Here is a 22,754-nt window from a genome sequence, read left to right on the forward strand (position 1 = left end):
CATATATTTTGGAATCTTAAATATGCCTTGATTATTGAGTTCTCCAAGATAAGTGGGGGCTACATCATTGATAACTTTATGTAACTTAAGGAGGATGTTTAAAGGAGCTCTTAAGTGGCATACAATGTACTGATTTAAGAAATATAATTATACCCCTATAATTCTTAGGAGTATTTATAACCTTTGCTTTCATGTTTTGAATGAAGTGCACAATAAGTAAGCAAATGACTTGAACATCCTGACAAAAATTACAGTGGACAGCTTGATAAAAATTAGCCTTACAAGAGTCCTGCATAATAAACAACAACATCTGTAATTGCTTTAGGACAGAAAAGCACAAAAATTAAATGTTACATCAGTGTCAAAGGTAACAGGTAATGTCGATGTGTTTTTGCCAAACTAAAATTGAAGGCATTTAAATTAGGAAGTCTTAATTATCACCATTCTATTTACAAAATTAATACCCACTAACAAGACTTTGTTTTCTTATGCATTTTAAGGTGCATAATTGTCTCTCAAACACCTTAAAAACACAAGCAATTAATGACATAACTGAAAAAGAATTATTTGCATCCACTGATAAGGACTAGTATCATCAACATATGAATAAAAGTTAATACAGTGTTAGAACATTTTTATGAGAACAGGTCATTCAGCCCAATAACTATACCAGTCCTATTTGTTTAATTTCTCAAACAAAAATCATCAAGTCAAACTCTGAAGGTCACTAAAGGCCTACTCTCTACCATACCACTTGTTAATTTATTCCTTATATCTGTAATTGTTTGTGTGAAGAAAATCTTTCTAACATGTGTGTGAACTCTCAACAAGTTTCCAGCAAGAGTTCCTTTGTTTTTGTTGAAGAAGAATTAAGTTTAAGGTAATAGCTGGAATTTACTATACTGATGTCCTTCATAATTTTAAACAATAATGTCGCCTCTTAATCACTGCTTAAGCTGTAATGGTTCAATCATTCTACATAGCTCACACTAAAACTGCTCATAGCACACCAAATAAGGCCTCACTAGTGTGTTTTAACCTAGCACAACCTCCCTTGACTTACATTATATAACACAATATGTGTAACACCCTATTAGCTTTCTAAATTGCTTATGTACACTGTCTGGATGCAGGAAGTGAATGTAGACAGTGAAGAGTCCACCATAACTGCTAGGTATACTTTCAAGTTTAAAAATCCATTTCTTATGTGGCAACTTGCTCTTCAAAAATATTCTAAGGAATACAATGGGAATAAGAGCAAAGATGGCATTAATGACACTGGGTACAAAACTAATATAATAATAATAATAATAATTCATCAAACAATAAATACCAAATGATTGATAAATACATAAAAGTCAAAGTTCTGAATTATATTAAAAAACAATAAACAGAAAAATGAAAAGAGCCATGAACAAAAAAAGGTGATTGCTTATATATAGGAATATAAATGTTGATATCATAATCACTGCAAATTGATTTTACTGTCAAAATTACAATAGTAAGTTAGTTTCTTTAAATTAATTTTGATTTCAACAACAACAACATTTATTTATATAGCACATTTTCATACAAATAATGTAGCTCAAAGTGCTTTACATGATGAAGAAAAGAAAAATAAAAGAAAAATTTCAGCCTGTGAAAGTCGTCCAGTCTAAGATACTGTGTATTGCCATCAGCATGATTCACAGTAGGGATGACATCACGACAATAAGCATTGTTACACTTATACCAAAAAATTGACAAATTGTGCTTAATATCAAGGCCAATTTTAGTTTTTCAAGATCATACAATGTTTTTCCAATTGGTCTTACAGTTTCTTTGATGCTGATTAACCTTACAAAATGAAATATATTTCAAGATACCCAAAAAATGTATGGTCCATGTAATTTATCTTTCCCTTCTTACATTTTCTTGCCGATAGAGCCTCATGAAACAGCTATAAATTAACCACCATTGAGCCCTCACACTGACACTGTTGTAGATGACATCTTTAACTTCTACTCTATTCCTTCCCACTTCACTCCTGTGTGCTTGTACTGAATGCCACCTTTCTATTTTTTGACAGATTTTCAAATCTACCTTCTTGTTCCTCTGAAGACTTAACCACCAGCAACATCATTCCCTTAATGCCATATTGCCATTAACACATGACACTTCTTCTACTGTATGTTAATACGGTCTGCTGTATTACTATTTTCATGGCTGACAGTTTATTGTGGATCTATGGCTTTGAAATGTAAATCCAGCAATGTTAGGCTTGAATGTTAGTATTATAAAAAACTTGACAGACTTGCCTTCCAGGTGTGTTGGATCTAACAACTCAAAGGCAAAAGATGCAAATAGGGTTGGTATACACCACCTGAACCTGAGAGGAGCGTACAGGTGGAAGGTGGAACCTTGTAAGTAAAAAAGCCTGAATGGTAGCTCAGGGCTTTTTGACTACATGCAGCATGAATATGTGAGGAAGCATGCAACTTAGAAAGCAGCAGACTTTAGGCGCTGTACCATATACAGTGGCGGTTTTGTTGGTTTTTTTAAGACTCCTCCAACAGAAGATGTATGGGTCTTAAATTCACAAGGTGTTTTCAAATAAACAGCTTTGTTTATTTTCACATTACTACATTTAGAAAAAAGAATGCAATAAGTGTAAAATTTATGCTACTGTGTGTCTGATGGACAAAGGTGGTCTGCCACATCTTGGACATAGACTCATGATTACTTTGTCAAACACACCTTAGGAAGCACTACTCTAAACAAGTAACTTAAGCAGTAAGTAAATATAGCTGCTAACTTCTCTCTGTCTTTCTCTCTCTCTATCATCCCCGTATTGTTCCTCTGTTCCTATGTGCTCTGTACTTTAGGTGTCTGTGTTCTAAAGAAACAATGCACAAAATGCTCAGCAGACTCTGTAGGAACAGATATGGACAATGAGTATGGAAAATATTGCCCTGTAGGGCAAGAAAATGGTTGCAGTCTGAGACAAGAGTTCTGATTTCATGAACATCCCTGTAAAGAATATATGCTGTGGTTGATGCTGAGAACAGTCACATTTTTTTCTCTTTGTTCTGTCGTTTTTTCCGTTTATTATGCTATTCTGTACTAGTATACTCCTAAGTTAGAGCTACTTAGGGGTTCTATAATGCTTGTAACATTTGACAGTTGACTTCTCTTTACTTCTGTGTCTTAACAGCAGAGTTCCAAGTTTGAATCCTGGCATTTGTACTGTCTATTCAAAATTTGCATGTTCTACAAGTTTCTGCATTGTTTTTTTTATTTGTGTACTTTGATTTTCAACCTATAGATACACTCACTGGGCCACAACATTAGGTACACCTGTTCAACTACTTGTTAACGCAAATATCTAATCAGGCAATCACATGGCAGCAACTCAAGGCACTTAGGGTTGTAGACATTATCAAGAGAACCTGCTGAAGTTCAAACTGAGCATCAGAATAGGGGGAAAGGTAACTTAAGTGACTTTGAATGTGGCATGATTGTTGGTGCCATACGGGCTGGTCTGAGCATTTCAAAAACTGCTGATCTACTGGGATTTTCAAGGACAACCACCTCTAGGGTTTACAGAGAATGATCCAAAAAAGAGAAAATATCCAATAAGCAGCAGTTCTTTGGGTGAAAATGCCTTGTTGATGCCAGAGGTCAGAGGAGAATGGCTAGACGGGCTTGAGCTGATAGAAAGGCAACAGCAACTCAAATAATCACTCGTTAAAACCAAGGTATGTAGAAGGGCATCTTTGAATACACAATATGTCGAACCTTGAAGCAGGTGGGCTGGAGCAGCAGGAGACCACACTGGGTGATACTCCGGTCAGCTAAGAACAGGCAACAAAAATTGGACAATAGAAGACTGGAAAAATGCTACCTGTTCTGATGAGTCTTGATTTCTGCTGCGAAATTCGGATGGTAGGGTCAGAATTTGGCATCAACATGAAAGCATGGATCCATCCTGCCTTGTATCAATGGCCTTCCTGAGTGTTGTTACTGACCATGTTCATCCCTTTATGACCACAGTGTACCTATCTTCTGATGGTTGCTTCCAGCAAGATAACACACCATGTCACAAAGCTCAGATCATCTCAAACTGGCTTCCTGAATATGACAATGAGTTCCCTGTACTCAAATGGCCTCCACAGTTACCAGATCTCAATCTAATGGAGCACTTTTGGGATATGGTGGAATGCGAGATTTGCATCATGGATGTGCAGCTGACAAATTTGCACCAACTGTGTGATGCTATCATGTCAGTATGGACCAAAATCCCTGAGGAATGTTTCCAGCACCTTGTTGAATCTATGTATGCCAAAAAGAACTATGGCAGTTCTAAAAGCAAAAGGGAGTCCAACCTGGTAATAGCAAGATGTACCTAATAAAGTGACCAGGGAGTGTATACTTACTATACTAATTGGCCTGGCATGAGTAAGTGTGGGTGAGGGCATGAGAGTGCCCTGTGATGGACTGGAGTCCATCCAGAGTTTGCTCTCACCCTGAGCTTAATGCTACCAGAGTTTGCTTCCGGCTACTGTAACCCTGATCTACAGTAAGTGAATTAGACAATGAATAGAGAGGTTAATAATATCTAAATCTGAACTAATCTTCAGAAGATAATTTGTTGCACTTGAGCCTAATTATATGTGTCTAAACAAGAGAACTGAATATTTACAGAATCCATCATTTTCTGTTTTGATTCATAATTAATTTAAAGCATTCAGTGGTATTCTGTCTTTCACATTATACAGTTATATTGAAAAATGTATAAAATGCCAAATAATTCATAAAGATTTTTTCTTCCATTGCCATAGCTCAACAATAGGTGTGTCACAAATTTTTGAATTCATACCAATGAAATTTCATGATACTCATTATTTACTTGAAAGCACAGCAAACACACACATTCCATCCCACTGATTTTTATTTAAAGTACAAGCACTAAATAAGTAAACAATCTTGTGCCTTTTAATGTACAAGAATATAAAATATATAAATACTGGTCACAATGATGTCTTTAAAATATTGGTATATCCATGAAATATTTACCCAGTTATTATTAAAGTAAACAAGTACTGGCATTCACAAATATGAAAATACAATGATCAACAGGGGAATTCACTCTGTATAGCAAGTGTGATGAAGTTATAATCCTGGGGAGGCATCAGCATAGGATTTAACAAAGAATGGAATCATCACGGACTATCTGATTTACCTTAGAATATGTACTGTATATTTATTCACTGATATTTTCTCTCTAGTAACTGAAACATTAGGCTTAAAATCACTACTAAATATATAAAAAATCAAATGTTACTATAGCTGCACTGTGGAATTAGTGAATTCCAAGATAATTCAGGATATTTTCATTTAAACACACTCTTTAAAGCTGTTTTTCTAATAACCTGTTTTTAAAATCTGGTGTGTCAGAGAATACCTTTGTTGGGTTTGTAGCATTTGCTATTGTAAGTTTAGTTTGCATCATTAGCTGGGTAAAAAAAAATTACTAAAGAATATTATTTAATGGATACTTCAAATTAATTCAAATTCTACAAACTCAAGTACTTTATCTGTCCATATGTATCCCTCCTTTTTCATCTGTCCAAACTTTAAAACATCCTGCATGAAATCAACCTTGTACGTTTTACATTAATTTATTGTTTCAGAACTCCTATAAAACAGCCTTTGTTGTGCTGTTTTTTTTTCAAAATATCTTATATGAGTAATCAGACTTTGTTTGTGTTTAGTCTGTGTACAAATCCAGAATTAGAAAATTAACTAGACTGAGTTTACCTGTAGTCCATTAATCTTCAACATTTATATATAAGCCATATATGCTTTTACCACATTCATCTCCTTTTGGTGATTATACTCATGAACATTACTTTCACCAAACTAATGACACAAACTTTGAGTTTGAATATTCATAACCAGCATTCAGCAATGAAGTATGCTGTTTTGTACTTCTTGGTGATTATGCATTTTTGTTAACACAGTACAATTAACACTAGAATTCCAAAAGCCTATGAAAAAAACTTGCATTCCCGGCCCACCTTAAATCCCTTCGCACCTCTCCATCAGCATCTTTTATTTTGTAAATGTGTCTATCAGCACAAGCAGCCTGCTATCCCATTGCCCCACCACTGGAGCTCATCTCGGACAGAAAGCTCTCCCAGCTCAAGCCAAGGCTCCTTATCTGAGTGTGTGGTGCCTAGAGTTGTATAAGGTAAATAATACATCGTCATTTGGAATACATACATTTCATGTGTGTTCCGTGTCTACAATGATCTGTGTAAATTGTAGGATGGAGAGCAAGGCAGGAATCGTTGAACACATAACTAAAAAAGAAACGTTTTTCATAGTTTGGTAATAACTGCCAAAATGTACACATGAAGTGTATAATGTGTGAAGACTGAAGTCCAAATATTAAATAAACACTTTCAAAAAAGGTACAAGTATTGCAAAACAAGTGTGATTTTATTCAAGAATATAACCGAAGGAAAAAAAAATCGGTTTAGGGTACAACACTGACACGATAGCTTTGTTGGTGCAGCGGTAAGAACTGCTGACTGGTAATCAAAAGGTTGCTGGTTCGATTCCGAGCACGCCCATTTTGAGTAGTGAGCTGCTTATTCTTACTATTATACAATAAGAATATATATTTGATTTGAGTCTGTAACAGCTGGTGTAAATTTATGGTACTTGTAAAAGTTAGTTTTTTTTTTATTCAGTTTTATTCTCAGAGTCACATTCAGGCTCTCCCCCGATCTGACACTGCTGTTTTTCCATAAAGACGTGCTATAAGAAAGGTGAACTCAGATGATGATGATGATGAGTGTTCTACATCAGAGAAAGAGATCAGAAGCCCGTCCCCACAAGAAACGTCCACTCACACATAAGAACAATGCAGCTGCACCAGGCATAAAGATAAAAGATGGCACCGTTTGAATGCAGCAACAGGTCAAGTGTCACCCTGCCAGTCAATGTGCCACATGCTTGTCCTTCAAAGAAAAAGCAGCGCTTACAAAGCTCGTCAAGGTATCGTGCAAAGTCCTGTTTTTGATTATGTTTCTGATGGTCTTTATATCAAAAACATGTACATGTTACTTAATATAAAAGCCAGATTGAATGTTATTTACCTTGATTTATTCACTTACCTTCCTACAGCGTAAAGTCATAAGTAGACTGCAGAGCTTCCTGTGTTCGACATTTACAAAACAAAAGACGCTGATAGAGAGGTGCGAAGGGATTTAAAGTGGGCCGGAATTACGAAATTTTTTGTAGGCTTCAGGAATTCTAGTGTAAATAGGGAGATGTGCCTTACTCTTTGAAACATTGAAACACTAAATGAATTGCTGGTGAAGACAAGCCGAAGAGTCATTTTGTTTGAAACCTACCTCAATTTTCACTTGCATTTTTACTGTACTGTTTCCAACCACATCCTAAAGACCCATAGGTTAGATTAGCTGATGACTCTAAATTAGTCCTACAGGTGTAATTGAAGATGCTTGCAATGTTTCCCTCACAACCCTGAACTATATACAATAGTTAGAAAACAAATGGATCATATTTTTAGACATTCTTATTACAATCTGAGAAATAATGCAAAGCCTCTGTAATTTTAGATTATTTTAAAAAGCAACTAACCTTGCCATAATTTCATCTCCTCTTACAATTGTGTTACATTACAGTTACACACTACTACACATCTGACTAGTCATACCCTTACACTCTCATAGTACACACAAATCTATTTCTGAAATAAACTCTATAATGAGATAAAAATGGAATTTTGGTATTGACTTAGTACTGAAGTATCGTTTCTCGTAATATCTCTTCTCAATTATAATGTTTATAGATACATATAATTAGGTTCCATTTATATTAGTAAGTTTACAACAATTTTGTTTTAATGTGTGTTTAAACAGATACGTATCTTTATAATTGCTTTTTACCTGCGAGCTTGTTACAATGCACTGACCCTGCACTCAGTGAAGAGCACTATACAAAAATAAACTTAATTAAACTGAATACTGAAACACAATAAATGAAACTTTCCAAGAGGCTGAATATTTCTTACTGCTGACAATCATAATAACATATGTCTTCTGTTTAAAGCTTACTCTGTATTTCTTATAGTTACATCATAACAATTATATATAATTATTAGGCCTAATAAGTGCACAAGGATGGAAACCACCAGAAACAAGAAGTCAGTATTTTATAACAGCTTAATAAGATATGCAGGAAAGACAATTAAAGGATGACCAGAGAAAAGAGGAAAGATTATACAACGTTAACAAGATTGCCCTTAGTGTCTGTTTTACCATTTTCCCCACCAGCGGTCAATTCTTGCCTTTATAAATGAACAAGAGATTGAACCATCTTAATCATAGATGCTCTTCTGTTACCTCGGTATCACTGTTATCTGCACAAAATGGTATCTGAACTGTAACAGACTTACATATTGAATAATGTTACAGTGCACTGCACAGGACATTACAGTGCAGTCCTTTTTCCATTTCTTCTTAAAACAGAATCATTCTAAATACAGTGATGACAGGCAACAGTTTACCTTAGCAAGTCAAAAATTAATAACCAAACTCAAGGAATAGAAGAACATTCTTTGGTCATGCAGAACGAGAGACTACCCATACATATAGTGGCTTACTTTTTGCTAGAACCCCAGTCATTTTTCTTTTCTATTAACTTAAATGTTTGTACTTTCTTCTTATAACCTTACCTTACTTTAAAATTACTTTTCAGATGTGTAGAAGCTACTGAAATTCTGTGACCATTCACTACATTATTCATAGAAGTTTAATTCCATTAGACATGAGAAGAAAATAACTTATTGCCATTTGGGTATATTTTATATGAAGGAAAACTAACATTTATTGGTAAGAGGTTATCAATTATTACTGTAATAAAAACATTTATGAATCTAAGATATGATCTAGAAAAGGTCAAAGGCAGCTAAGTGAGCTTAAGTAAGTAAGCTTAAGTAAGATCTCTAAGGTAGTTCAATTAGTTCACTGTGATACAATTACATTAAAACATCACAGCTTGATGACATTGAATCCTAATGATAAGTTCAGTAAGAATTAATCAATGACTGTAATCACTAGTTTGGACAGCGCAGTTATACTGTGGGAAGAGGTGTCACTATACGGCACCTAACTGTACTACTCCCAACCTTATTAGACTAGTAATAAAAGTTCACATAAATGTAGATAAAGTAACTCATAAACCCAAGCACATTTGGGTGGAATGCTTGAAAATCACCAGGTTGACCTCATTAAATAAGATATATGGTATAACATGAAATCTATATCAAAACTATTGTATGTACAATGTACTACCTTAACCAAAGACTACAAAATGTCAACAAATGTTTGAAGAAATATCTCCTTGACCAAATTGTGAACTTTGTGAGCTGGAATGTCAAGGGTCCCAATCATCAATTAAAGAGAAAGAAAGTAATCTCGCACTTAACAAGTCTATTAATGCTTTAATAGTATTTTTACAGGAGACTCACTTATTAAACAAGGACTAGTATCAGTTGGAAAGAGAGTGGTCTGGCCAAATTTTTTACTCTAGCTATACAAAGAAAACCAGGGGTGTGGGAATGTTAATACACAGAACTATCCCATTTGTAGTGTCAGATGCAACATCTGATTCTGAAGGGCGTTATCTCATGGTGACAGGCACTTTATTTAATACTAAAATGATTTTGATTAATATCTATGCACCTAACGCGGATGATACAGCTTTTTTCCAAAACATATTTGCATCTATCCCTAAAGTGAAATCTCAAAAAATTATAATGGCCCCAGATACAATGGCGGTAACATCTTATTTTCCAAAAATAATTACACAGTTTGTAACAGATTATAACTTATCGAACCCATGGAGGTTCTTTAATCATAACCTAAGCGCATACTCCTTCTTCACACTCATACATCATTGTTACTCAAGAATTGATCATTTCTTCATAGAAAATCATTTTTTGTCCACTATCAAATCTTGTAAGTATGACACTATCATTATCTTAACCACGCTCTTCTGATCATGGAGCTTAAAATGCTGCATCCTACATACTCATTTCGGAGCTGGCGTCTTCAAGCCTTGTCATTAGCTGATGAGAACTGTACAGAATTAATATCCCCGCAAACTGAATATTTTCTTGAGACAAATGCATTATCAGAGGTCTCAGCAGGTATACTCTGGGAAACCCTGAAGGCATTTTTAAGAGGACAGATTAGTTCATATCTTTCTCACAAAAATAAACTGGAAACCATGAAGGCACCTGAGTTAATCAGCAAAATTACCAGAATCAATCTGTAAATGGCAGATCTTCAAATGAGGCACTCTACAGGAAGAGACAGGTTTTGCAATCACAATTTAACCTCTTGATTAATAAAGAAAAGGAACAGCTTATCTTTAAATCACGGCCTTCATTATTATGAACACAGAGAAAAGGCCAATAAGGTCTTAGCCCAACAAATCCACAAGCAGGAAGTCTATAATGCAATAACAGCAATTAACAACACAGATGGAAATAAATTTATTGACCATAAAAATATAATTTACACATTTACAGAGTACTATAAGTTCTTATATTATGCTTAGTTTAAAGAAGCTAAGACACAATCTAATGAGTTTCTTGATTCATTAGATACCACAGCTACATACTCTTAGAACTGGATAAACCTCTGACACTTTCAGAATTACTAGATGCTATAAACTCACTTCAAAGTGGGAAAGCAGCTGGCCCTGATGGCTACCCAGTGGAATTTTGCAAAATAAATCTCAAATAAGTTAGCTCCACACTTATTAGCAATGTTTATATAAGCTAAAGACAAAAGAATTCTACATTAAATTTTTCACCAAGCATTAATTACCATCTTTCCCAAGAAGAACAAGGACTTACTACAATGTGCACACAGACCAATCTCTCTTCGGAATAACCATGTTAAGATACTCTCCAAAGTTCTAGCTAGAAGGATTGAGAAAGTGTTTCCCTCTGTAATACCACAAGACCAAACAGGATTTACTAAGGACAGACACTCAACATCTAACGTTTGTTTAATATAATATATTCACCCATTATATCTAACACCCCAGAGATCCAATTATCTTTAGATGCAGAAAAAGCATCTGATATGGTTGAATGGGACTACCTGTTCATCACATTGCACAAATTTGGGTTCAACCTAAACATATGTGCATGGATCAAACTACTTTATACTAGACCAGAAGCCTCAGTTCATATTAACGACATTATTTCAGATAACTTCAAATTAGAATGTGGTACTCGACAAGGATGACCCTTATCACCTTTGCTCTTTGCAATTACAATTGAACCGTTGGCTGTATACTTTCAAAATGCATCAGAGATAAAGCTGATTTTCAGAGAAGTATTTGTATAGAAAATATCACTACATGCAGACAATATGGTACTGTATATATATATATATATATATATTTTTTTTTTTTTTTTTTATTATCCTAAAAACATTAGCAGATTTTCAAAAGGTACCCGGACTTAAAATCAATCTGAATAAAAGTGTGCTTTTTACTCTAGTACGTAATATCGGACTGGACACCTTCCCATTTATCGTAGCAGATCTGTTTAAATATCTAGGAGTAAATATTACAGTAATAATATAATAATATTACAATATTATTAAATCTTTTTTTCAACAAAATATTGCTCTCTACATGGAAAAAAATTAAACAAGACGTGACTAGATGGTCTACTCTCCACCTTACAATAGCAGGGAGATTGGAACATTGTTAAGATGACCATCCTTCCCAAGCTGCTTTTTCTATTTCAAAGCATCCATGTATACATCAACAAGTCACTTTTTAAGAAATTAGACCCAATCATAACTTTATTTGGAATATGAAACGTCCAAAGGGCGACCCTACAACGTTCTAAATCAGAAGGGGGCATGGCACTACACAACTTTCGATTTTATTATTGGGTGGCAAACAAACAAACTATAAACACCTGGGCATCATAACAATCACCTTTTCCTCCTTCTCAAACACATACACTATTCAATGTCAGGAAAATGGCTGGGATTAAAACACTCATGAGACTTGTACATAGATAATGTTTTTGCATCCTATGAACAATTATGCTTAAAATACAACTTCTCATAAACACAATTCCTCCACTACTTTCAAGCTAGAAACTTTGCTAAACAGAACCTGCCCAATTTTCTTCACCTTCCACCTTGTTCTAATTCAGAAGAATTATTGATCAGTCTTGAAGACTCAGAGAGCATCTACAATTTATACAAATATTTTAAAGTCTCTTCCTTTCAAAGACTCCAGAGTACACTGGGGAAAGGATCTGTCACTTAATATTCAGAAAAGCAGTGGAAGTCAGCCACGCACAGAATATACTCGAGCTCCATATGTGCAAAGCATTTAGTCATTCAACTTAAAACCTTTTATCAAGTGCATTAATCTCATTTAAAATTGTCCAAAATGTTTCCAGGGCAAGATTCAGCCTATGAACATTGCAATCTAGCTCAAGCCTCACTGAGCCACATGTTCTGGCCGTAAACCAAATTAACAACTTCTGGTCAAAAATATTTGTGTGCCTATCAGACAGCCTTGTTGTCACAATCACTCCTAACTGTGTTTGGTGTATTCCCAGACGGCCTTAAAGTGGAGAAGGACAAACAAACTAATTTCCTTTACTACACTACTAGCATGGAGACTTATCTTGCACAATTGGAAGAATCCCACCCCATCACTCTTAAGTCAGTGGGTAACTGATGTTCTATACTACTTGAAATTGGAAAAAATCAAATTCTCACTTATAGGATCTGTTCAAAACGTTTTTTTAAAATATGGCAGGATCTAATCAATAACATTTCAGAATAAGCTTCCATTTTGGGGAAAATGACACTCTTCTTTTCTTGCTCCTTTTATACAGTAGCTTCAGTTGTTGACTTCTCACTCTTTTTCTTGGATGGGGGTTGAATTTTGCTTTGAGTTGTTAAATCTGACTTTATGCATGGAATTTGATCTGTTTCCAATTAAAATAAATAAAAATATAAAAAATATAAGGTATATAATGACATGAAGTCAATACAAGCTACTCTCTTTTTGTTGGATGTAAGATGGACAGTATAAACATTAAAAAGTTACAATTTTCCACAAGTTATAAATGTACTTTGACATATAGTATCAATTTCTACTACACAAAAAAATGACATCTACATAACAATAAACAACATATACATTTCCTAAATAAAAGATATTACAATGATTAACATAAGCACAAAACAGATACAACTCTAATGTAATGAAGCATCAGACAAAGAAAGCTGTGCAACATAAAAAATAACAACCACCTGTAGTCATTTTGATATCCATTCTCCCAGCAATCCATTTTCTGAAGTCATTTTTCCACTGCAGGGTGATAGGAAGATTGAATCTATCCCATCAGTATCAAATAAGAGTAAGGAACCACTTCCAGATTAGACGACGCTTCACCACAGGGCACACTTACACAAACCGTATACCCATGCTTACTTATAATAGGTAATGCAAATGGAGTATATAAAATGTTGTGGAAGACTGAAGACTGGGTAAAAAGCATCCACATATAGGGATTCCAGTCAGACAGACAGACAGACAGACAGACAGACAGACAGACAGACAGACAGACAGACAGACAGACAGACAGACAGACAGACAGACAGACAGACAGACAGACAGATAGACAGATAGATAGATAGATAGATAGATAGATAGATAGATAGATAGATAGATAGATAGATAGATAGATACTTTATTAATCCCAAGGGGAAATTCAAATACTCCAGCAGCAGCATACTGATAAATACAATATTAATTAAAGAGTGATAAAAACACAGTGCAAGTTAAAAAGTGCAAGGTGTAGAGTGAGAGGCAGGTATAACAGTCAATAACATGGTATAATGTTAACGTTTACATAGGTGGAATTGAAGAGTCGCATAGTGTGGGGGAGGAACAATCTCCTCAGTCTGTGAGTGGAGCAGGACAGTGACAGCAGTCTGTCCCTGAAGCTGCTCCTCTGTCTGGAGATGATACTGTTCAGTGGATTCTCCATGATTGACAGGAGCCTGACAGATGTCAGGCTGTCCAGCTCCGTGCCTACAATAGAGCCTGCCTTCCTCACCAGTTTGTCCAGGTGTGAGGCGCTCCTCTTCTTTATGCTGCCTCCCCAGCACACCACCGCGTAGAAGAGAGCACTCGCCACAACCGTTTGATAGAATATCTGCAGCATCCTATTGCAGATGTTGAAAGACGCCAGCCTCCTAAGGAAGTATAGCCAGCTCTGTCCTCTCTTGCACAGAGCATCAGTATTGGCAGTCCAGTCCAATTTATCATCCAGCTGCACTCCCAGGTATTTATAGGTCTGTACCCTCTGCACACAGTCACCTCTGATAATCACGGGGTCCGTGAGGGGCCTGGTCCTCCTAAAATCCACCACCAGCTCCTTGGTTTTGCTGGTGTTCAGGTGTAAGTGGTTTGAGTTGCACCATTTAACAAAGTCCTTGATTAGGTTCCTATACTCCCTCCTCCTGCCCACTCCTGATGTAGCCCATGATACCAGTGTCATCAGCTAACGTTTGCACGTGGCAGGACTCCGAGTTGTACTGGAAGTCCGATGTATATAGGCTGAACAGGACCGGAGAAAGTACAGTCCCCTGCGGCGCTCCTGTGTTGCTGACCACAATGTCAGACCTACAGTTCCCGAGACGTACATACTGAAGTCTGTCTGTAAGATAGTTCACGATCCATGCCACCAGGTATGAATCTACTCCCATCTCTGTCAGCTTGTCCTTAAGGAGCAGAGGTTGGATGGTGTTGAAGGCACTAGAGAAGTCCAGAAACACAATTCTTACTGCACCACTGCCTCTGTCCAAGTGGGAGAGGGATCAGTGTAGCACTATGCTGGAGATATGAAACTGCTGCACTAATCATTGTGCTGTTCTGACATTAACAATTCAGTTCTTTCTAAATTGCAGAGACTTCCAATAATCAAACACACAAAAGATGAGCAAGACTTTTACAACATGTGCATCACCAGAAATTAAAAGTGTCTCATCTGGGCCACTTGTTTGTTCAAAGCATCTGCATGAAAGATTATGCAACAAATTAAACAATCTTCTTAGAATTAAGTGCCTATCTATTTTAATTATGTTATCCTTGGACATAAACTGTTGTATCCTTTTATAGTATGAGCATTGCGATTATTCATAAGGCATAGTGCTATATCAGAGAGATGTCTCTACTGATAGGCCATCATAACTCATCACATCTTACTATACCCCTTCTCTTGGCTTAATGTTTTCAGTACAGAAACTCTTATTCACTTTGCTCATTACTGTACTCACTGCAGTAAACTAATGAATCTCATTACAGCCTGATACTAGTTTAAGATAGAGTGAGAGAAGTAATACGCAGAATTGAAAATACTGAATTGTATTAATTATTTCACTAGTAATTTAAAAGAAAAGCTGAATATCAATTTTGCTAGATTATACAAAATCAGTGATCTTTCAGAATTTAAAAGACTTGACTCTTAGTAGATACAGGATGAGTCTATCATGTGTATCTGTTTGCTTGTCGAGCATGTCAACTATATATTCAGCTAAGTCAAAGAGAATCCATAATCATTTTTAGGAATCTTTTACAAGCAAAATAAATAAATAACATTAAAAGATGTAAAAAAAAACAAAAAAAAAAAAAACAGCAAGTCAATACAACAAAGGAAGCACTTATGGATAGCAAGATTCATTATTAAATAGCATTGCCCGATAAGCAGCAAGTTAAAAAGTATTCCTTCAAAGCCAAAGTGACAGGTTTAATGAGACTCTAGGCAATACAGTAAATGTTAAACAATGTTACATCTCTAAAAAAAACAGCAAATAGATAGTAGTGTACAAGAGACAGCAAGACATGAGGGATACACTTTAGTTTGGCAGATGCACAGAACACTACCGCAAAACAAATTTCCATCTGTTCAAATAGAAATATGACTGACCTTGGAAATTAGAATTTCACTTCAGTTTCCTGCCATTCAGCCACACCATTTGACAATATTTAGTTTTACCTGCTTCATCTAAGATTTCTCTTCTCTTGTTAACGGAATGTTCATATTGCCTTTTGTTTTTTCTAACCTTACTATTTTATATTTAAAGCATTATTGTGCTTGAGCAGCTCCAGCACATACTGAGTAGTTTGACAAATAGTGTGCAGTGAGTGACAGAGCAAGAGGAAGGTACTGAGAGAGATGAAGGAAGGAACAGACAGGGATAAACTTAGAAATATGGACAAGACACAAGAGGGTTGCAACGCTGCACATAACAGAATCATTACCGGTAACAGCTGTCCTTTAGTCACTTAAAAGTTAATAATTAAAAATCCTACTAATTACATACACAAGTCATTCCAATAACACTGAATCCTAAAATAAGTTTTAAATTACTTAAAAAATAATAACATCCAACATTTTGAAACTAATTACTACCAAAAAACTTAAGAAAACAAATTGAAATTTAGCTTGCAATACAGTGCATATATTACATTTGAAGAAATGTTAAATGTAGCATAAACTAAAGTGATACTGCATAAATTTGAAGACGCTTAACATGTGAAGTGTCACAATATACTGTAGAGTTTTACTGTGTAGTCAATAATGGTTCACATTACCCACTACAGGTGACTAAAGCATTATTAATGCATATCCACATCATTTTCATTAACAGAACTTTAGAATTTCATAATTACAGCAGATTTTTCGCTCACCAACCCCCGAGCGGGCGCAATGCGCCAGCCACTTCGCAGCTCTGTTGCTCGCATATGGGTAAGCGGATGTATAATTTAAACAGGCTGTTATATTTATATTTATAGAACTAACTATTTTACATTACAGCATTTAATTAACCATAGGAAAAAATAGTAAAACCTAATAAATTGAAAGAAAATTATGTTTCATGTTGCGTTAGAGGTATTTGTTGAGTTATATGTTTCTGTTCTGTTTGGCTTTGAAATTAACACACAAAAACTTTTTAAACTTACACTTTTACTGTAAAACTTCAATAAAAACAATATTTGGAATTCATTTTTCTTCAATATCGCACTGAATTTTGATTCCGTGTTTGGACTTACATCGTAACCATGCAAAGTATAACTGCCCGTGAGTGAATATCGTTTCTTTCTCTCTAATAGATAAACTGACTTTTTCAAATGTTTGTACCTGTGATTTGTTAATTGTCATAGCAAAAGCTATTCTAATGGGAAACTGTAAACGTTTTAATACAAATGGCATATCAAGATCTCCTTTTGTGTAAAGTGCAATACTTTTGGACGGCTGGATTTGTATCCATTATTCGCTGTAGAATTTCTAATATGTCCGATCATTTAACTCTTTCAATTCTACATTGCATCACTTCTCCATGATCATAAATATAAACCTGACCATATTGTGGTTTCTTCAAAATTAAACTTGTAGTAGCTTTAATTGTTGCAGGACCACAGATTCTCATAGCATATGGTCCAGAATCATGTAAATCTGCATTTTGAGCACTGAATGATGCGAACAAATTATTGTAGATTCGGATATTATTCTTGTAGTGTTTATGGATTTCACTTTCACCAAACAACAAATCTTTTAATTCTCACGGATAGGCCTTTTCATTGGGAAGAAACACTACTTTTCCCTGATGGCAACATGAATTAGATGATCTACAACTCTCTGACTTAAACTTTAAAGCCGAACAATACTGTATCTACATACTTCTGTCATATCACTTATATCCATATATTCAATCTCTTTTCGCTGTTCCATTATTTCACTGAGTAATAATTTCCGTTTGTTGGCGCTAATGCGATCTTTATTATCAATTTTTTGACACTTTCGAATTTTACTGTTTTCATAATCTGTAACTTGCTCTGCATGTGTATCGCACCAACATTTTTTATTGAGACTTTTGAATTACACTGCTTTCATAATCTCTAATCTGCTCTGCGTGTGTATCGCGTGAACATTTTTGAACCTCTTTACAACATTCTACTTTGTCTTCTACTCTTTGACTTTTATTTCCGACCCCGCTTGGACCTGCTAGGTTTTCAATTCCACTTGGTCAAGGCTGATTATTACTTTCCTTATTTTCTGAATTTGCATTTAGATTATTATTAGGTTTTTTTATTCTTTTCTCTCCAACACTTTTAGGCCTCTTTTTGATGCGCTGCCCTTTCTTCTTCACTTATTCGTGGACGTGTCATCTAGAACATATAAAATTATTGTCCAGAAAAGGACTACAACGAAGGAAACAAATAGATTGTATGTATGGAAATACTGTCCAGAAAAGCTTCTTTAAAGAATGAAACTGAGAGCTTTTCATAAACGACTTAAAATGAGGAAAACGTTAAAATTTATAAGAGCTGAGAGCACAGGAAGTGTGTCTGACAAAAGCATTCAAATGAATGAGAGGTGAGAGGATTGTGGCCATGGGTTGGTTGAGACCAACTTGAACTTGAAAATTCTCTTGGCAATAATCTCATCTTGTCTCCAGATTTTCTTTTATAATAGAGAGACATTGAGACTTCCAAAGGAGCTCACTCCTACTTCTAAGTAAAGACAATTAAACTGAATAGGCTAACATCATCGTTGTGGGATCTTCTGACAAGTGTTTCCTTTCCTGTACATTGTAAGAGCCCAGCAGTATTAAAATCAATCACTGACTTTGCCACTATTTTCTTACAATTTAGTGGTTAAGATATTTGTTTACAAACCACAAGGTTAGCAATTTAGTTTCTTTCATCAACCACCTGTGTAATTTTTTTAGGTATTTGCCTCACCTTTAAATTTATATTGTTGATATCGTGAAAACATTTAAACACTGTGATTTTTAAGTTTCTTTGGATATAAATATCAGATGAATAAATAAACTGAACAGTCACACTTAATGGAGTAATTTATCTGAGGACCTCATAAAGTGCATTTCACTGATACAGAGGGTTTCATGGAACCCTACGCCTTGGGGCGACTACATTCAGTACAGTATAACCTCTCACTGCAGCCTGCTTTGATTTGCTGCTGTTAATACTTTTAATCCAGATACACTGTACCTGGAAACTGTCTCCAATTGCATGCCAACAAGAAGAACAAGCAGTTTCCCTGCTGTTTCTTCCAAAAGATTCAGACCAAGACCATTTCAGAGAGATAAATCCTGTAGCGAATTTCAGCTAGCACTTTTCATACAAAACTTGTGCTACCCTTTAAAGAATGCTTACAACTCTCAGTTGTCTTCCATCACAAACATCGCCTTGTTTTCTGCTGAGTTTAATGTTCATTTTCCTGCCCTGACCTGAGGAAATGGGTAAAATAAGGGACTTGAATGAGTAGTTTTGGATACCTTTTTGACATCATTAATCAAAATTCTAGATTCCACAGTACCTGTTGTGTGTCCATCAAAATATACATACTGGTTAACTTTTACACAGTGCACACTTAGGGCTTTTTACCAGCCTCTTTTCTCATGTGGGCAAAAATGGACTAAGCAATACAAAAATTTGATCGATTGTTCTATTATGTGGGCAGCACGGTGGCACAGTGGTAGCGCTGCTGCCTCGTAGTTAGGAGACCTGGGTTCGCTCCCCGGGTTCTCCCTGCATGTTCTCCCCATGTCTGCGTGGGTTTCCTCCGGGCGCTCCGGTTTCCTCCCACAGTCCAAAGACATGCAGGTTAGGTGAATTTGCGATTCTAAATTGGCCCTGGTGTGTGTGTCCTGTGGTGGGTTGGCACTCTGCCCGGGATTGGTTCCTGCTTTGTGCTCTGTGTTGGCTGGGATTGGCTCCAGCAGACCCCCATGACCCTGTGTTCGGATTCAGTGGGTTGGAAAATGGATGGATGGATGGGTTCTATTATGTTTGAAAGAAATCATCCCTTGCGTCTTGTCAGGACCTCTGCCAGTCCTTCTTAACTACCTCTCCTTCAAGTTACTGTCATACTTTAGTATTTGTGATATGCCATTGCACCATGCAATGATAACGTTTGGGTTCAGACTGTTCCAAAAGAACATAGTTACTAACCCCAATGCCAGTCTGACTTATTTCACTGATTTTACTTGATCAGCAAGCTGAAGGTTTCTCCTGGCTCTTTGAATGCTACAATGCTTACCCACCTGCAACCACTTCTAGACACATCTGCAGTCTGTTGAACAATTTTAAATCTAAACAGCTGGAGAACAACCAATGTATTAATTGTGCAGGAATAACTTCATTTTTAAGAACTTCATACTTCTCCAGATAAGACCAGTCATAATTCAAGCAGAAAACTGACCTCCCTTTTACATAGTAAGCTGTCTTGAAGCAGATCAGGGAAATCATTCCTTCATTATATACACATTTGGAAAACAGCTTCCTAAAATCACTGCCACTCAGATTAGCATGTCACCACAGATGTTCTAGAAGTCACTCAAGCCAATAATACCCATGAAGTGAAAAGGCAGCCTCTTCCTTTTCTGCAAACTGCAGCCTGAAATTTAAAATGCACAAACCAAATGTGAAGGGCAGCAAACAGCACTTCATCTTTGGCACAGCAAAACTCTTCATGTGCCATATACTGTATATGTACCTGTTGTTGAACTTAGAAAGTACTGACAATGGGCATAAACATGCAGACAAAATCAACATCCAAGAAGTTAAAAATACCTCAAGTTATTCTCAATGTATAAAAGTAGTTTTGCAGGATAGCCAAGAGATGTTTGTCCTTCTAAGGTAGTGAGAGTTGTATAAACAGATGTCTGAGGAAGTAGAGGTACTGGTGAGCCTTTTTGAGTAGAGCTGAAATGTTTTGCATCTTCTTCAGTTCATTAGATATATAGATTTATTAATGGTTACTCCAAAATATGTAAAGATACCCACCCTTTCAAAAGCATTTCCTCTGTTTGGTATTGAAAGTGTGGTCTATGTGGTCTGCCTTCTGAAGCTTATGACCAGCTCATTGGTTTTGGTGACATTATGGGTGAAACTGTTGTACTGGCACTACTGAGTCAGCAGGTAAGTGGTGTCATCATTACTGGTGATCTTGCCTATGATGGTGATGTGATCAAACAAATACAATGATAAGAGTTTGAGCTGTGTCTGACCACACAGTCGGAGGTGATCAATGAATACAGAATGGGGCTCAGCACACTACCATGTGGAATGCCTATTTTGAGGGTTAGCGTGGAAGATGTGATGCTGCCAATCCATACACAGTGAGGTCTGTTGGTCGGGAAGTCCAAAATCCTGTTGCGGATGGTGGTGCCAAGTCCTAAACTGAGGAGTTTGATTGTCAGGTTTACTTGTAAAACAGAGTTACATGCTGAGCTATGGATCTTTAAACAGGAGTCTAGCATATCCAATGTACCATGATATTATGACGGGTTGTAGCAATATGCAAATTGGAGGTGAACATGACTATCTACAATATTCTTTTTAGCATATCCCAGCAACAGTCTCTCGAAGTGCTTTGTCACAAGTGGAGTCAATCCCAAAGGAACTGACAGGCCACTTTTTTTTCTTAAGCAAAGAATAATTGTTGCAATTTTGATGCAGGTGGGGGCAAAAGATTCAGCAAATTGTAAAGAATGTCACTGAAAACATTAGGTGGTTGGTTGTTACAGGTCTTTAAAACACACTCTGAAAGCCCGGTTAGGGTACTTTGTGCGCACTGACTTATGTCATGTACAAAAACAGAGAAGAATAAATCATGATTTTGCAGGCAATTGAATAAAGAGCTGCTTGTTATCACAAAACAATCAGGCACAGGAGGCACTGAGTTCATTGGCAAGAGAAAAATGGGATGAAATTGGATTAAGATTACTTTGTAGTCCATGAGTTTCTCTAATCCTGCTAAAGTTTGCACAAGTTATTACAGCTGCTAAATTATACTTCACATCCAGAATATTTAACATATTTTATGAATAGTTTGAGATGTTTATATATGTACTGTATATATACCCAGTGGTTTCAGAAAGCAATCGGATACCTTTCAATTTCTGCACACTTTACTGTGTAGCTGAATAAATTTGCAATTTTTCAAGATCATTCTACACTCAAAAACCCATAATGACATTTTAAAAATGTGGTTTTAGAAAGGTTTGCAAATTTATTAAAAGTAAAAAATTGAAATCTCTCTTTTCTAGAAGTAGTCAGATGAATTTAGTAGTTTGTAGAAGCCTCCTTTGGCAGCAATCACTTCAAGTATTCTTGGGAATGTCCCTACAAGCTTTGTACACCTGGATTTGGGCAGTATATCCCATTCTTCAGGGCAGATCCTATCAAGCTCCGCTAGACAAGTTGGAAGGCATCTGTAAACTGCCATCTTCAGGTTTTTCCAAGAATGTTTTGAGGGATTCAAGTCTGGGCTTTCACCAGGTCATTCAAGGACAGTCAGTGACTTGTCCCGAATCTACTCAAGCATTGTCTCAACTGTATGCTTCAGGTCATTGTTGTGGTGAAAGTTGAACAATCACCCAGTCTGAGGTTGTGTGCACTCTGCACGAGGTTTTCTTCAAGGATCTCTCTGTATTTGGCTGCAGGCATAATTACCTCAACTCTGACCAGTCTCCTTGTTGCTGTATGATGCTGCTACCACAATGCTTCACCATAGGCAATATATTAGGCAAGTGATGAGCAGTGTCTGGTTTTCATCAGTCATAGTGCATGGAGTTCTGCCAAAAAAG

General features: G+C 36.1%; 1 protein-coding gene across 2 annotated transcripts in view; it reads right to left on the reverse strand.

Annotated features, from left to right (window-relative positions):
• srcin1a (SRC kinase signaling inhibitor 1a) overlaps positions 1–22,754 on the reverse strand; it is a 195,856-nt gene that overhangs the window by 102,012 nt on the left and 71,090 nt on the right. The gene's annotated exons all lie outside the window — the stretch shown is intronic.

This window comes from Erpetoichthys calabaricus, chromosome 14 (genome assembly GCF_900747795.2).
Source record: "Erpetoichthys calabaricus chromosome 14, fErpCal1.3, whole genome shotgun sequence".
Taxonomy (NCBI): domain Eukaryota; kingdom Metazoa; phylum Chordata; class Cladistia; order Polypteriformes; family Polypteridae; genus Erpetoichthys; species Erpetoichthys calabaricus.